The following is a 15,523-nucleotide window of genomic DNA, read 5'->3' on the forward strand; positions in this document are numbered from 1 at the left end:
GCACGCAGACCACCGAGGTCCCGCCCCCCCTCCCTCCCGCGCCGCCATTGGTTGGAGGACCGTCAGCCCGCCTGGTCCTCCCAGCGTTTTCCCCGCTCCTGATTGGTGGGCGCATTGCGTCAATCAAAACCCCCCTCCGATTACGCGCTGACGCCAGCACGCAACGTCATGGGTTCGGTTGGATCGGCGCACGCCACCGCAACGTAAAAAAAAGACACGCCACACAAATGAGGAAAACCAAGAATAATAATAATCGCACTTTAGAGGGGAGGAGGGTTCGGGCAATTAATGAGTGTTTTCAATTTGTTTCGGAAATTTTTTTTTTTGAAAAGCTTCCCAACGGTGCGAGGCGGGCTGCGCATGCGCTCCAGCCAGCCTTTGACTCCCCCACGTCGGCCCGGGGGCCGGACACGCCCACTTGCCTTCCCCTGCACCAATCACAGCGCGGGCAGGCGCTTCTATCAATCGTCATCCTGTCAATCACCCTCCCTTCCCCTCGTGGTGTCGATTGACAGCGGTGTCAGCCAATGAGGTGCAGGAAGGGGCGGGACCAGGGCCAGGACTGACAGCAAGCCTGAACTAACTCAATTAAATACCTGCATGCAGCCAAAAAAAACCTTTTATTTAGTCAGCCAAAAAACAACAAAGCAAATGAGGTTTGCTGAGTCAGCAAAGCAAGCAAAGTCTATTTTAGAAACATAGAAGATAGGAGCAGGAGTAGGCCATTCGGCCCCTCGAGCCTTCTCCGCCATTTAATGAGATCATGGCTGATCATCCAAACTCAGTACCCGGTCCCTGCTTTCTCCCCATACCCCTTGATCCCTTTAGCCTTAAGAAATATATTCAACTCTTTCTTGAATATATTTAATGAATTGGCCTCAACTGCCTTCTTAGACTGGGTATTATGTGACGAGAAAGGATTAATTAGCAATCTTGTTGTACGAGGCCCCTTGGGTCGGAGCGATCATAATATGATCGAATTCTTCATTAAGGTGGGGAATGAAGTAGTTGACTCAAAGACGAGGGTCCTCAATTTAAATAAAGGAAACTACGATGGTCTGAGGAGCGAGTTGGGTAGGATTGATTGGGGAATGGCACTCAAAGGGTTGACGGTGGATAGGCAATGGCAAACATTCAAAGACCGCATGGATGAACTACAGAAGTTGTTCATCCCAGTTTGGCATAAAAATAAAACAAAAAAGGTGACTTAACCGTGGCTAACAAGGGAAATTAGGGATAGCATAAGATCCAAGGAGAGGACATATAAATTGGCCAGAAAAAGCAATAATCCTGAGGATTGGGAGCAGTTTAGGATTCAACAAAGGAGGACAAAGAGATTAATTAAGAAGGGGAAAATAGAATATGAGAGTAAGCTTGCAGGGAACATAAAAACTGACTGTAAAAGCTTTTATAGATATGTGAAGAGAAAAAGATTGGTGAAGTCAAGCGTAGGTCCCTTGCAGTCATAATCAGGGGAATTTATAATGGGGAACAAAGAAATGGCAGACCAACTAAATACATATTTTGGTTCTGTCTTCACAAAGGAGGACACAAATAACCTCCCAGAGATGCCGGGGAACATAGGGTCTGATGAAAGGGTGGAACTGAAAGAAATCAGTATTTGTAGGGAAATGGTGTTAGGGAAACTGATGGGACTGAAGGCCGATAAATCCCCAGGGCCTGATAATCTACATCCTAGGGTACTTAAGGATGTGGCCCTAGAAATAGTAGATGCATTGCTGGTCATCTTCCAACATTCGATGGAATCTGGAACATTACCCATGGATTGGAGGGTAGCTAATGTTACCCCACTATTAAAAAAAGGTGGTAGTGTAGGAACGGAAGTTCCTATCCAAATAACGAAGTCCAACGCAGTGAAACGAAATAATTAAACTTTAATAAACAAAATACTTTAACTGATAACTACAAGAGCAGAGGTCAGCAGGTCTGTTTCCGTCCCCAGCCTTTCTCAGCCTGCCCTTAAATACTGGAAACCGACGTCATGACGTCATCACGTTTTCCGCGCCAACTGGGGGTCACGTGATCGGCGTCATGACGTCATCATGTGGAAATACAAGAACCTACACACAGCTTAAAGGTGCAGTCCACAACTGCACTACAGAGTGGTTAAAGGAATGATTACAGATTGTTCAGTGTCTCTTGGTGGCTCCGCCACAGGAGAGAGAAAACGGGGAATTACAGACCGGTAAGCCTGACATCAGTAGTGGGGAAAATGTTAGAGTCCGAAATAAAAATGTAACAGCAGAGCACTTGGAAAACAGTGACAGGATCGGACAAAGTCAACATGGATTCACAAAAGGTAACTACTGCTTGACTAATCTACTGGAATTTTTTGAGGATGTAACTGGTAAAATAGATAAGGGAGAACCAGTGGATGTGGTGTATCTGGACTTTCAGAAGGCCTTCGATAAGGTCCCGCATAAGAGATTAGCATGTGAAGTTAAGGCACATGGGATTGGGGGCAAGGTATTGACTTGGATAGAGAACTGGTTGGCAGACAGAAAGCAAAGAGTTGGAATAAATGGGTCTTTTTCCGAATGGCAGGCAGTGACTAGTGGGGTACCGCAGGGATCGGTCCTTGGACCCCAGCTATTCACAATATATATAAATGATCTGGACAAGGGAACTAGATGTAATATCTCCAAATTTGCAGACGACACAAAGCTGGGTGGGCGTGTGTGCTGTGAGGAGGATGTCGAGAAACTCCAGGATGATTTGGACAGGTTGGGTGATTGGTCAGAAACATGGCAGATGCAATATAACGTGGATAAATGTGAGGTTATCCACTTTGGTGTCAAAAACAGGAAGGCAGATTATTATCTAAATGGCAATAGATTGGGAGAAGGGGAAGTGCAACGAGACCTGGGTGTCTTTGTGCACCAGTCGCTGAAGGTAAGCATGCAGGTGCAGCAGGCAGTTAAGAAGGCAAATGGTATGTTGGCCTTCGTAGCGAGAGGTTTTGAGTACAGGAACAAGGATGTCTTGCTGCAGTTGTAAAGGGCCTTGATGAGACCACATCTTGAGTATTGTTTGCAGTTTTGGTCGCCTTATCTGAGGAAGGATGTTCTTGCCATGGAAGGAGTTCAGCGAAGATTCACCAGACTGATACCTGGGATGGCAGGAATGACGTATGAGGAGAGATTGGGTCGATTGGACTTGTACTCACTGCAGTTTAGAAGAATGAGAGGTGATCTCATTGAAACTTATAAAATTCTGACAGGACTGGACAAACTAGATGCAGGAAGGATGTTCCCGATGGTCGGGGAGTCCAGAACCAGGGGACACAGTCTAAGGATAAAGGGTAGGCCATTTAGGACAGAAATGAGGAGGAATTTCTTCACCCAGAGAGTGGTGAACCTGTGGAATTCTCCACCACAGAAGGCAGTGGAGGCCACTTCATTAAATATATTCAAGAAGGAGTTGGGTATATTTCTTAAGGCTAAAGGGATCAAGGGGTATGGGGAGAAAGCAGGGACCGGGTACTGAATTTGGATGATCAGCCATGATCGGATGAGTGCGTAAACCTCTTCCCGCTCTCAAGGTCTTTCACATCCTTGCTAAGGTGCGGTGGCCGGGGGAATTGTCACTGTCCCTTTAATCAGAAGAACGCACGAGAGGGGGGAGTCCCTTTAAATGTGGAGGGGGTGGCTCTCCCTTTAAATGTGGAGGGGGTGGGTGTCCCTTTAAATGTGGAGGGGGTGGGTGTCCCTTTAAATGTGGAGGGGGTGGGTGTCCTTTTAAATGTGGAGGGGGGTGGGTGTCCCTTTAAATGTGGAGGTGGTGGGTGTGTCTTTAAATGTGGAGGGGCGGGGCCGCGCATGCTCATTCGGCCCCACCAGAAAACCAGACTGCCAGTGCGCCTGCGCGGCGCCTGCAGAGCGCAGCCGGAAGGCCGGGCCCGGGAAGAGGCGGAATCAGCGGCCGGATAAAGTAAAGTGTTTGGGAATCGATTTAAATCGAGGTGAGGGGGGAGCGGAGAGCGAGATTATAAAGTAAAATACGAGAAAACCAAACCTGAGAATCGGGCGGGACCTCAGCGGACACCGGACGGAGCAGATTCAGTCGCGCGCTGTGGCGGAGTGAGCCGGAGCAAGGTGATTGTGACTGACGGGAGCACTGACCAATAGGAAATGGGCTGAGCTGGGAGGACTGAACTGGGTGGCCTGGTCCTCCAAGCAATGGCGGCGCGGCTAGGGGGCGGGACCTTACTACCCGGCGCTGAGGCTGGCCCGATTGTGACGTCATCAGAGGAAGAGGCCCATTTAGGTGGATGGAGGCCGGCCCGGGACTTTGACTGACGGGAGCTCTGACCAATAGGAAGAGGGCGGGCCGGGTCCTCCAATGGCGGCGCGGCAAGGGGGCGGGGCCTCCTCTCCAGCTCAGGTGCGCTGGGGCCGATTGTGACGCGCTGTCCCCAGGTGAGAGCAGCTCAGTCAGCACAGAGCTGGGGCTGGAATCTGGGAGAGGGGCCGCAGTCAGCACAGAGCTGGGGCTGGAATCTGGGAGAGGGGCCGCAGGCAGCACAGAGCTGGGGCTGGAATCTGGGAGAGGGGCCGCAGTCAGCACAGAGCTGGGGCTGGAATCTGGGAGAGGGGCCGCAGTCAGCACAGAGCTGGGGCTGGAATCTGGGAGAGGGGCTGCAGGCAGCACAGAGATGGGGCTGGAATCTGGGAGAGGGGCCAGTCAGCACAGAGCTGGGGCTGCAATCTGGGAGAGGGGCTGCAGGCAGCACAGAGATGGGGCTGGAATCTGGGAAAGGGGCCACAGTCAGCACAGAGCTGGGGCTGGAATCTGGGAAAGGGGCCACAGGCAGCACAGAGCTGGGGCTGGAATCTGGGAAAGGGGCCACAGGCAGCACAGAGCTGGGGCTGGAATCTGGGAGAGGGGCCGCAGGCAGCACAGAGATGGGGCTGGAATCTGGGAAAGGGGCCACAGGCAGCACAGAGCTGGGGCTGGAATCTGGGAGAGGGGCCGCAGGCAGCGGGCCTGGCAAAGGGGCAGAGCCACAGCAGCTTCACTAAAGAAGATTATTTAAAAACAAATTTCCCGCAGTTTCAGAGACAGCATTTGTCACTGCAATAATTTCTTAAATGTTTAATAATTAAATCAAAAGCTTCAAGAATATCCCAACACTGGACAAACAGGGGGCTCTAGGGGGGGAGGAACTAAATACGATTAAAATCACTAAGGAAGTGGTACTTGGTAAAATAATGGGACTCAAGGCGGATAAATCCCCTGGACCTGATGGCTTGCATCCTAGGGTCTTGAGGGAAGTAGCGGTAGGGATTGTGGATGCATTGGTAATAATTTTCCAAAACTCACTGGACTCAGCAAAGGTCCCGGCAGATTGGAAAACTGCTAATGTAACACCCTTATTTAAAAAGTGTAGTAGGGAGAAGGCTGGAAACTATAGACCTGTTAGCCTAACATATGTGGTTGGTAAAATGTTAGAGTCCATTATTAAGGAGACAGTAACGGGGCATTTGGATAAACATAATTTAATAGGACAAACTCAGCATAGTTTCATGAAGGGGAAGTCATGTTTGACAAATTTGCTGGAGTTTTTTGAGGAAGTAACATACAGGGTGGATAAAGGGGAACCAGTGGACGTAGTGTATTTAGACTTCCAAAAGGCATTTGTCAAGGTGCCACACAAAAGATTATTGCTCAAGATAAAAAATCACGGGATTGGGGGTAATATTCTGGCGTGGGTGGAGGATTGGCTCTCTAACAGAAAGCAGAGAGTTGGGATAAATGGTTCGTTCTCAGATTGGCAACCAGTAACTAGTGGTGTTCCGCAGGGGTCAGTGCTGGGTCCCCAACTCTTTACAATCTATATTAACGATTTGGAGGAGGGGACCAAGTGTAACATATCAAAGTTTGCAGATGATACAAAGATGGGACGGAAAGTAGTGAGTGAGGAGGACATAAAAAACCTGTAAAGGGACATAGACAGGCTAAGTAAGTGGGCAGAGATTTGGCAGATGGAATACAATACTGGAAATTGTGAGGTTATGCACTTTGGCAGGAAAAATCATAGAGCAAGTTATTATCTTAATGGCAAGAAACTGGAAAGTACTGAAGTACAAAGGGATCTGGGGGTCCTGGTGCACGAAACTCAAAAAGTTAGTATGCAGGTGCAGCAAGTGATTAAGAAGGCCAATGGAATGTTGGCTTTTATTGCTAGGGGGATGGAATATAAAAACAGGGAGGTATTGCTGCAGTTGTACAAGGTATTGGTGAGACCGCACCTGGAATACTGCATACAGTTTTGGTGTCCATACTTAAGAAAAGACATACTTGCTCTCGAGTCAGTACAAAGAAGGTTCACTCGGTTAATCCCGGGGATGAGGGGGTGGTCATATGAGGAGAGGTTGAGTAGATTGGGACTCTACTCATTGGAGTTCAGAAGAATGAGAGGCGATCTTATTGAAACATATAAGATTGTGAAGGGGCTTGACCGGGTGGATGCGGTGAGGATGTTCCCAATGATGGGTGAAACTAGAACTAGGGAGCATAGTCTTAGAATAAGGGGCTGCTCTTTCAAAACTGAGATGAGGAGAAACTTCTTCACTCAGAGGGTGGTAGGTTTGTGGAATTTGCTGCCCCAGAAAGCTGTGGAAGCTATATCATTAAATAAATTTAAAACAGAAATAGATATTTTCCTAGAAGTAAAGGGAATTAAGGGTTACGGGGAGCGGGCAGGAAATTGGACATGAGTCTAGGTTCGGAATGGTCATGGCCCTGTGGGTATTGGAGTGGGCCCAGGGGCCGTGTAGCCTGGTTCTGCTCCTACTGTGTTCTAATTCTGTTAGATTTCAGGAGATGGTTTTATTCCTGTTCCTGGCTGGGGTGGAGATCGCCTTTACAGAAGGTAAGTACTGTAGAAAATATAGGGACAGAGTGATCTCCTGGAAGAATTTCGATCGCCTAGATGGGTCGGAGAGGAATTTCCCAGATTTTTTTCTCCCAAATTGGCTATTGGGTCTTTATCTGGTTTTTCGCCTCTCCCGGGAGATCACATGGGTTCGGGTGGATGCAGAGTGATAGAAGATTTGAGGTTAGGATCAGATCAGCCATGATCTTATTGAATGGTGGAGCAGGCTCGAGGGGCCGATTGGCCTACTCCTGCTCCTATTTCTTATGTTCTTATGTTCTTAAAAAGGAAGAGAGTAGCAAAAGTAAAGGAAGACTTGCATTTATATAGCGCCATTCACGACCACCGGACATCTCAAAGCGCTTTACAGTCAATGAAGTACTTTTTGAAGTGGCGTCACTGTTGTAATGTGGGAAATGCGGCAGTCAATTTGCACACAGCAAGCTCCCACAAACAGCAATGTGATAATGACCAGATAATCTGTTTTTGTTATGTTGGTTGTGAGATAAATATTGGCCAGGACTCCGGGATAACTTCCCTACTCTTCTTCGAAATAGTGCCATGGGATCTTTTACATCCACCTGAGAGAGCAGACGGGGCCTCGGTTTAACGTCTCATCAAAAAGACGGCCCCTCCGACAGTGCAGCACTCCCTCAGCACTGCACTGGAGTGTCAGCCTAGCTTTATGTGCTCGAGTCCCTGGAGTGGGACTTGAACCCACAACCCTTTGACCCAGAGGCGAGTGTGCTACCAACTGAGCTATAGCTGACAACGTTGGTCCCTTAGAGGTAGAGACAGGAGAAATTATTATGGGGAATAAGGAAATGGCAGAAACGTTAAAACAAATATTTTGTATCTGTCTTCACAGTAGAAGACACAAAAGCATACCAAAGATGGTGGGGAACCGAGGGTTTAATGAGGGTGAGGAACTTAATGTAAAGTACTGGAGAAACTAATGGGACTAAAAGCCGACAAATCCCCTGGACCTGACGGCCTACATCCTAGGGTTCTAAAAGAGGTGGCTGAAGAGATAGTGGATGCATTGGTTTTGATCTTCCAAAATTCCCTAGATTCTAGAACGGTCCCAGCGGATTGGAAGGTCGCAAATGTAACACCGCTATTCAAGAAAGGAGGGAGAGGGAAAACAGGGAACGACAGGCCAGTTAGCCTGACATCAGTCGTTGGGAAAATGCTGGAATCCATTGTTAAGGAAGTTGTATCAGGGCACTTAGAAAATCATAACATGGTTCGGCAGAGTCAACATGGTTTTATGAAAGGGAAAAATGGTGTTTGACAAATTTATTAGAGTTATTTGAGGATGTAACAAGCAGGGTATATAATAAAGGTTATATAAAGGGGAACCAGTGGATGTAGTATATTTGGATTTCCAAAAGGCATTCGACAAGGTGCCACATAAAATATTATTACACAAGATTAGGGCTCACGGGGTTGGGGGTAATATAGTAGCATGGATAGAGGATTGGTTAACAGACAGAAAACCGAGAGTAGGGATAAACAGACCTTTTTCAGGTCGGCAGGCTGTAACTAGTGGGGTGCCACAGGGATCAGTGTTGGGGCCTCAGCTATTTACAATCTACATTAATGACCTAGATGAAGGGACCGAGTGTAATGTATGCTGATGATACAAAGCTAGGTGGGACGGTAAGCTATGAGAACACAACGACTCTGCAAAGGGATATAGATAGACTGAGTGAGTGGGCAGTAAGGTGGCAGATGGAGTATAATGTGGGGAAATGTGAGGTTATTCACTTTGGTAGGAAGAATAGAAAAACAGAATATTTTTTAAATGGTGAGAAACTTTCAAATGTTGGTGTTCAGAGAGATTTGGGTGTCCTCGTGCAAGAAACACAGAAAGCTAGCGTGCAGGTACAGCAAGCAATAAGGAAGGCAAATGGCATGTTGGCCTTTATTGCAAGGGGGTTGGAGTATAAGAGTAAGGAAGTCTTGCTCCAATTGTACAGGGCCTTGGTGAGACCACACCTGGAGTACTGTGCACAGTTTTGGTCTCCTTATCTAAGGAAGGATATACTTGCCTTGGAGGCGGTGCAACGAAGGTTCACTAGATTGATTCTTGGGATGAGGGGGCTGTCCTATGAGGAGAGATTGTGTAGAATGGGCCGATACTCTCTGGAGTTTAGAAGAATGAGAGGTGATCTCATTGAAACATACAAGATTCTGAAGGGGATTGACAGGGTAGATGCTGAGAGGTTGTTTCCCCTGGCTGGAGTGTCTAGAACTAGGGGGCACAGTCTCAGGATAAGGGGTCGGCCATTTAAGACCGAGATGAGGAGGAATTTCTTCACTCGGAGGGTTGTGAATCTTTGTAATTCTCTGCCCCAGAGGGCTGTGAATGCTGAGTCTTTGAGTATATTCAAGGCTGAGATCGATAGATTGTTGGACTCTAGGGGAATCATGGGATATGGAGATCGATGATCAGCCATGATCTTATTGAATGGCAGAGCAGGCTCGAGGGGCCGAATGGCCTACTCCTGCTCCTATTTCTTATGTTCTTATGGACTTTCAAAAGGCATTTGGTAAAGTACCACACAAGAGACGTACTCGGAAAATAAAAGCACATGGTATTAAAGGGCTGATGGTAATTTGGGTATATAATTGGCCGAGGGATAGGAGACAGTGAGCAGTGCTGAGGGATGCTTTTCTGACTGGAGGGAAGTATGCAGTGGATTACCCCAGGGGTCTGGATTAGGATCATTGCTTTTCTTGTTATATATAACTGACCTGGACTTGGGTATAGGTGTACAAGTTTGAAGTTTGCAGATGATACAAAACTTGGCAACGTAGTAAATAGTGAGCATAGTAGTAGCAGACTTCAGGAGGACAGAGACAGACTGTGAAATGAGCAGACACAAGGCAGATGAAATTAAATGAGGATAAGTGTGAAGTGATGCACTTTGGGAGAAACAACATGGAGAGGCCGTATAATCTAAATGGGACTATTTTGAGGGGGTGCAAGAGCAGAGGGACCTGGGGGTCCATATTCACAAATCTTTGAAAGTGCCACGGCAAGTTGGTGAGGCGGTTCAGAAAGCGTGTGGGATACTTGGCTTTGTAAATAGGGCCATTGAATACAAAAACAAGGAAGTTACACTAAACCTTTACAAATCACTAGTTAGGAACATAGGACAGGAGGAGGCGGCCATTCAGCCCCTCGAGCCTGTTCTGCCATTCAATGAGATCATGGCTGATCTGCGAAATAACTCCATACACCTGCCTTTGGCCCATATCTCTTAATACCTTTGGGTAACAAAAACCTATCAATCTCAGATTGAAAATTAACAATTGATCTCGCATCAATTGCTGTTTGCAGAAGAGAGTTCCAAACTTCTACCACCCTTTGTGTGTAGAAGTGTTTCCTAATTTCACTCCTCAAAGGTCTGGCTCTAATTTTTAGACGATGCCCCCAGTCCGAGAATCCCCAACCAGCGGAAATAGTTTGTCTCTATCTACCCTCTGTTCCCCTTAATATCCTGAAAACTTCAATCAGATCACACCTTAACCTTCTAAATTTAAGAGAATACAACCCTAATTTGTGTAATCCCTCCTCGTAACTTAACCCTTGAAGTCCAGGTATCATTCTGGTAAACCTACGCTGCACTCCCTCCAAGGCAATATATCCTTCCTAAGGTGTGGTGCCCAGAACTGCTCACAGTGCTCCAGGTGTGGTCTAACCAGGGTGTTGTACAGCTGCAGGGTTTTGGCCTCAGCTGGAGTCTTGTGTACAGTTCTGGGCACCACACTTTAGGAAGGATGTCAAGGCCTTGGAGAGGGTGCAGAGGAGGTTGACCAGGATGGTACCAGGGATGAGGGACTTCAGTTATGTGGAGAGATTGGAGAAGCTGGGATTGTTCCCCTTAGAGCAGAGAAGGTTAAGAGGAGACCTAATAGAGGGGTTCAAAATGATGAGGGGTTTCGATCGAGCAAGTAGGGAGAAACTGTTCACTCTGGCAAGTGGGTCGGTAACCAAAGGTCACAGATTTACAATAGTTGCTAAAAGAACGAGAGGGAAATGAGGAGAATTGTTTTCACACAGAGGGTTGTTAAGATCTGGAACGCACCATCTGAAAGGATGCTGGAATCAGGTTCCACAGGAACTTTCAAACAGTAATTGGACATGTCCTTGAAGAGGACTAGTTTGCAGAGTTCTGGGGATAAAGCTGGGGTTTGGGACTAAATTGGACAGCTCTTTCAAAGAGCCGGCACAGACTCGATGGGCCGAATCACCACCTTCTGTGCTGTTAGATTATATGATCAGTGTGAACACGCTGGTGTCTCTTAAGGTTCTTAAGCTTTTATTGCTCTTCCCACAAGTCAGAACATTTAAAGGGTCTCTCGTCAGTGTGAACAAGCTGGTGTGAGGAGGGTGGATGACTGAGTGAATCCCTTCCCCCCACACGGAGCAGGTGAACGGTCTCTCACCAGTGTATAGGAGCCGGTGGCTCTTCAGCTCCCTGGAGCTTTTAAATCTTTTCCCACAGCCAGAACATTTAAAGGGGTTCTCTCCAGTGTGAACTCGCTGATGGGCCAGCAGGTTGGAGGACTGAGCGAATCCCTTCCCACACACGGATCAGGTGAACGGCCTCTCCCCAGCGTGTAGGAGCCGGTGTCTCTTCAGCTCCCCAGGGCTTTTAAAGCATTTCCCACAAGTCAGAACATTTAAAGGGTCTCTCATCAGTGTGAACTCGCTGATGTGTCTGCAGGGTGGATTAACTGAGTGAATCCCTTCCCACACACGAAGCAGGTGAACGGCCTCTCCCCAGTGTGAACTCGCTGGTGTTGCTTGAGCTCCTGGGGGATTTTAAAGCTCTTCCCACAGTGAGAACATTTAAATGGCCTTTCATCAGTGTGAACAAGCTGGTGTGTCAGCAGGGTGGAGGACTGCAAGAATCCCTTCCCACACACAGAGCAGGTGAATGGCCTCTCCACAGTGTTGAGGCACTGGTGTCCCTTCAGATGCCCGGAGCTTTTAAAGCTCTTCCTACAGTCAGGACATTGAAATGGTCTCTCCCCAGTGTGAACTCGCTGGTGTGTTTGCAGGTGGGATGAACAAACAAAATCCCTTTCCACACACGGAGCAGGTGAATGGACTGTCCCTGGTGTGACTGTGCCGTTGAACTTCCAATGCAGACGGGGAACTGACTCCCTTCCCACTGTCCCCACCTTTACCCGGTTTCTCCCCGGTGTGACGGTGCACGTGTCTCACCAGGTCAGTCGATCGGCTGAATCCATGTCTACACACTGAACACGTGTGCGGTTTGTCATTGCTGCTTTCTCCTTCCATGTGTAAAGGCCGATGATATTCAGGTCCTGATGAATCGAGCGACTCTTGTCAGATTTTGACGTGATGTTTGGTCTGAGCGTTCCGCCTGTAACTGCTTCACTTCTATAACCCTGTAAATAGAGTTCAGAAAAGGATCAGAGGCAAACTGTTGTTTAATTTTCCCCTTTCCGAACCTAGGGGCAGTGAAACTGATTTTCAGGCCCCAGCTGCTGCACAGGTTGGTTGAAAGGATCAGCAGTAATGGCGGCTGTAATACCCACAAGCTCCCGGCGCTGCAGAAAGCGCTCTGTTGACTGAGTCCCGCGCATGTGCTCATGGTCCCCACGCTCTCCCTCCTGCTCCACAATCGCCCATCCCGATCGGTCCGCAATGCGCATGCTCGGCGCACAAAACCCTGCGGTTGGAACATCGGGCGTGCATGCGGAGCTGCAACATCTTGTACGCGTGCGCAGCTCAGGTGGGGGTGAGTCGGTGTTTTGCCTCAGCCGCCAGGGAGGTGCGCATGCGCAGGACAACCCAACATTCTTCCAGTCAGCAATCACTCCCTCGTTTCTTTAACAAAAACAGAAAATGCTGGAAATACTCAGCAGGTCAGGGTGCATCGATGGAGACAGAAACAGAGTTAACGTTTCAGGTCGATGACCTTTCGTCAGAACTGCTTGTTCTTTAGTGTCAGCCAGTGGCTCAGTGGGTAGCACTCTCGCCTCTGAGTCAGAAAGTTGTGGGTTCAAGTCCCACTCCAGAGACTTGAGCACAAAAATCTAGGCTGACACTCCAGTACAGTCCTGAGGGAGTGCGGCACTGTCGGAGGTGCTGTTTTTTGGAGGAGACATTAAAGCAAGGCTGGTCTCTCAGTTGGACGTCAATGATCCTATGGCACGATTTGAATAAGAGCAGGGGAGTTATCCCTGGTGTCCTAGCCAATGTGTTTATCCCTCAATCAACATAACAAAAAACATAGATTATCTGGTCATTATCAGATTGCTGTTTGTGGGAGCTTGCTGTGCGCTAATTGGCTGCTGCGTTTCCTACATTACAACAGTGACTCTACTTCATTGGCTGTAAAGCGCTTTGGGACGTCCGGTGGTGGTGAAAGGCGCTGTATAAATGCAAGGCTTCCTTCACTGGTCTCACCAGCGACCTCTTCTGGCTGATGGTTGATTGATAGCCGAGCGTCCGCGCATGCGCACACGAGACGGCATTTTGTGCCGAGTCCGGCACAGCGACCCCTCCCGGTCACCAAGGGTAATAACCGCGCATGCCCAGAGGACACCAACTCCCCTCCCCCACTCGGAGCTGCGCCTGCGCACTCAGATCCTGCCGGACGGAGTCGGCGCGGGGCATTCCGGGGAAAGGCCTTGGTGTCGGTTCCAGAGTCGCGATCGGTGACGCGAAGTGAGTTTTCTCCGCTCCGATTGGGTGGAGAATCGCGCGGTGTGGGGGGGAGGGGTGGATCAGGAGAGAATAAAGAGAAATAGAAAAACCTGAGAGTCCGCGAGCCCCCGGACCGAGCGGCGGCAGTTGGACGGTGAACGTGATCTCCTCGGGGACACGTGACCCGGGCCCAGGGCCTGATTAACGGGAGCTTCCGACCAATAGGGAGCGAGCGGGCTGGAGGAGCGAGCTGGCGGCGGGTCCTCCAACCAATCGGGAAGCCCGAGGGGCGGGACTAGCGCCGGCTGATTGTCTGATCTGCAGGGCAGCGAGTTTCTCCAGTCCCTTGTTCAGGGCCCGGGGCCAGGGGAGGCTGTGGGCCTTTATTCCCCGCATTGGACACAAGGCTCTTTGGCCCACAACACACTGGCTCAGGTTTCAATAGAGACCTTTTAAATTCATCATTAAAAGCAGATAAACCCCGTGCTTCTGTGGAACAAACTTTCTAATATTTTATAGAATCATAGAATGGTTACAGCACAGAAGGAGGCCATTCAGCCCGTCGAGCCCCCCTGCAAGACCACTTCAGCTAGTCCCACTCCCCGCCCTTTCCCCGTAACCCTGCAAATTTATTTACTTCAGGCACTTATCCAATTCCCTTTTGAAAGCCGTGATTGAATCTGCCTCCACCACCCTCTCGGGCAGTGCATTCCACATCCTAACCACTCACTGCATAACATTTTTTTTCCTCTTGTCACCTTTGGTTCTTCTGCCAATCACCTTAAATCTGTGTCCTCTGGTTCTCGACCCTTCCGCCAATGGGAACATTTTCTACTCTGTCCTGACCCCTCATGATTTTGAACACCTCTATCAAATCTCCTCTCTACCTTCTCTGCTGTAAGGAGAACCACCCCAGCTTCTCGAGTCTATCCACATAATTGAAGTCCCTTATCCCTGGAACCATTCTTGTAAATCTTTTCTGCACCCTCTCTGAGGCCTTCACATCCTTCATAAAGTGCGGTGCCCAGAATTGGACACAAAACTCCAGTTGAGGCCGAACCAGTGTTTTATAAGGTTCATCATAACCTCCTTGCTTTTGGACTCTATGCCTCTATTTATTAAGCCCAGGATCCCGTATGCTTTTTTAACCACTTTCTCAACCTGCCCTGCCTCCTTCAATGATTTGTGCACACATACCCCCAGGTCTCTCTGTTCATGCACACACTTTAGACTGATACCCTTTAGTTTATATTGCCTCACTTGGTTCTTCCTACCAAAATATATCAGTTCGCACTTTTCTGCGTTAAATTTCATCTCCCATGTGTCCGCCCATTCCACCAGCCTGTCTATGTCCTCTTGAAGTCTATCACTATCCTCCTCACTGTTCACTATACTTCCAAGTTTTGTGTCATCTGCAAATTTTGAAATTGTGCCCTGTACACCCAAGTCTAAGTCATTAATATATATCAAGTAAAGCAGTGGTCCTAGTACCGATCCCTGGGGAACACCACTGTGTACCTTCCTCCACTCCGAAAAACAACCGTTCACCACTGCTCTCTGTTTTCTGTCACTTTGCCAATTTCGTATCCATGCTGCCACTGTCCCTTTTATTCCATGGCCTTCAACTTTGCTGGCAAGCCTATTATGTGGCACTTGTCGAACACCTTTTGGAAATCCATGTACACCATGTTAACCGCATTGCCCTCATCAACCCTCTCTGTTACCTCATGAAAAAACTCAATCAGAATCAGAGCGGCCGGGCCTGGTGGACGTGCGGCCAGAGCCCCGACACCAGGAAACCCAGGGTGCAGCGCCTCCCCCATCCGAGCCGCCGCTTCCCGGTTTCTTCAGCTGGTACCACTGAGTCAGACTCGGGACAAAGGACCGGAGCCAGGCTCCCAGAATGGCTCACGGCCCTGGGGAGCATGCGC

General features: G+C 48.7%; 1 pseudogene; it reads left to right on the forward strand.

Moving 5' to 3' along the window:
• The first annotated feature begins 3,865 nt into the window (after positions 1-3,865).
• LOC147091950 (uncharacterized) overlaps positions 3,866-15,523 on the forward strand; it is an 85,820-nt pseudogene continuing 74,162 nt past the window's right edge.

The sequence above is a fragment of the Somniosus microcephalus genome, unplaced genomic scaffold (assembly GCF_052327205.1).
Source record: "Somniosus microcephalus isolate GS21.2 unplaced genomic scaffold, FLI_Smic_1.0 unresolved_chr3, whole genome shotgun sequence".
In the NCBI taxonomy this organism is placed as follows: domain Eukaryota; kingdom Metazoa; phylum Chordata; class Chondrichthyes; order Squaliformes; family Somniosidae; genus Somniosus; species Somniosus microcephalus.